The sequence below is a fragment of the Arvicola amphibius genome, chromosome 2 (genome assembly GCF_903992535.2).
Source record: "Arvicola amphibius chromosome 2, mArvAmp1.2, whole genome shotgun sequence".
In the NCBI taxonomy this organism is placed as follows: Eukaryota; Metazoa; Chordata; class Mammalia; order Rodentia; family Cricetidae; genus Arvicola; species Arvicola amphibius.
In genome coordinates, this window is record NC_052048.2 from 188,386,183 (window position 1) to 188,388,416 (window position 2,234).

The following is a 2,234-nucleotide window of genomic DNA, read 5'->3' on the forward strand; positions in this document are numbered from 1 at the left end:
CCTTCATTTGCATGGTTTCGTGAACTGACTTTGTTTAGTTCTTTATTTACTTCTTTATTTTACATCCTGGCTGTAGTTTCCCCTCACGCCTATCTTCCCAGTCCCTCCCCCTCCTCACTCTGCCCTCTCCCTCTGCCCCATCCACTCCTCCCCTATTTCTATTCAGAAAATGAAAGTCTTCCCATGTACACTGATAAGACATGGAATATCATGTTGCTATAAGGCTAAGCACCTCCCTTTGTATTAAGGCCAGACAACGCAGCCGAGTTTGAGGAATATGGTTGCAAGAGCCAATAAAGGAGTCAGGGACAGCCCCTGCTCCTGAAGTTACAAGTCCCATAAGAAACCAAGCTCGGCAGCTGTCACATCCACCCCGAATGCATCTGATCTCATCTGGTAAATCCATCTCAACTCAGGGAAATCTCTAAGAGTTGTTGAAGAAAATTTGAAAGAGAGAAATGTTTTTGTTTTGTTCTCAGGTATAGATTGACAGACTTTTAATACTTATTTAATGTTAGAAGTAGCAAAGGCTAGGTTGAGATGGTCCTAAGATTCCAAGAATAGCAGTACAACCAACAAACTACAGTATGCAAACAAGAATATTTAAGAAATGAGAGCTATGTATTCAAACTCAGCTATATCTAAGGCATATCTATACTAAAGATCAAAGGAAAACCAATTTTCCCTTTTCATGAAGACTGGGTCTTCACAGATTTCTGCACCACATGCCAGGACATGTGTACACATGCACACTACATGTACACACATGTGTACATTTATACACACACACATCAATATACTCACCTTAGCCTTCTTTCTACCCTCACTCCCATCTCTTCCAGCAGATGGCAGTATTAGATTCACAAAGTCATCTATTTTAACATTTAAATAAATTTTATTGCATATACTTAAAATAGGATGCATTTAGGTAGTGAAATGGTTGATTAGGCACAAACATTTACCCGTCATCTTACATAACTACTTTATTTTTGTGACCATGGCATTGAGAAAATGATTCAATAAGAATTTTAAATGTGATGTGATATTAACTACAGTGCTACAGACTCTAGGCTCATGCATCCTAGAAATCTGTAATTTATATGCTTTGAAGTACATTTCCCCACTGCTCAGTAGCACTGACTTTATCTTTCCAAATATAAGTAAGATCATGCACTATTCTTTCATGTGTCTGGCTAATTTCCCCTGGTATAATGTCTTTCATATTAAATTATTCTGTGGAAAATTTCAAGATGTCTTTTTTAAGGTTAAATAACTTTGTGTTGTATTTCTGTACCACAGTTCCACAGTTCCCTGTCTATTTGTACATCCATGGACATTGAGTTATTTACTCTCCTGTCTATTGTGATGAATTCCCTGATGAGCCAGAAAGCTCAAATATTTTTATGAGATGCTCAGCTTATTTTTTCATGCATGTGTTTAGGTGAGTATCTGTTGGGTCTTCTGGTAGTCATATTTTTAATTTCTTTGGGAACATTCATAATGTTTCTGGTATTGACTACATTAATCTATATTCCACAGACAGAAGAGGAGGTGCTCCTTGCTCAGACTTCAGTAAGACACTTGTCATGTCTTGTCTTTTGACAACAGTTTTCCTGATGGGTATGAGGTAATATCTCATAACAGGTTTGACTTAGATTTCTCTGATGGTGAGTCATCTGAAGCACCTTAGCTACCCATTGGCAAGGGTTATCTATATTCTTTGAAAATTTTGCCACTAGAAGAAAAAAAAATCTCACTCCTGGTGGAATATCAGGATAGAGAGGGGAACTTTGCTTTCCATCAGAGCTGGAGGATCTGAGTTTGAAGGTTGGACCAGGCAAACTCCAAGAGCAAAGATACCGATGTCCATCGTACTAGTGCCTTTAAAGCCAAGAGAGTCTAGCTGGATGTGAGAGTGACTTTTTTAAAAAAAAATCCTCTATTTTAGTACCTGGAAAATAGAGTAAATATTGACATAATTTTTATTAAAGGAGGCAAAATATAAGAAAGGAAGATCTCTCATACCTAGGCATGTATCCATAGTTACAGAGAATAATCAAAAATAGGTGTATAGATCCAGGGGACATGGGCCACTGGAAGAATTCATATTTATCGAATGTTTGTGTTTAAGTTATTTATATAAAATTCAAGTGGAATGACATAAGAAGAGAAATATGCATATCAAAATGTAAAATAAATTTACTCCAATATTATCGAAGCCTTGCTGAGCCGAG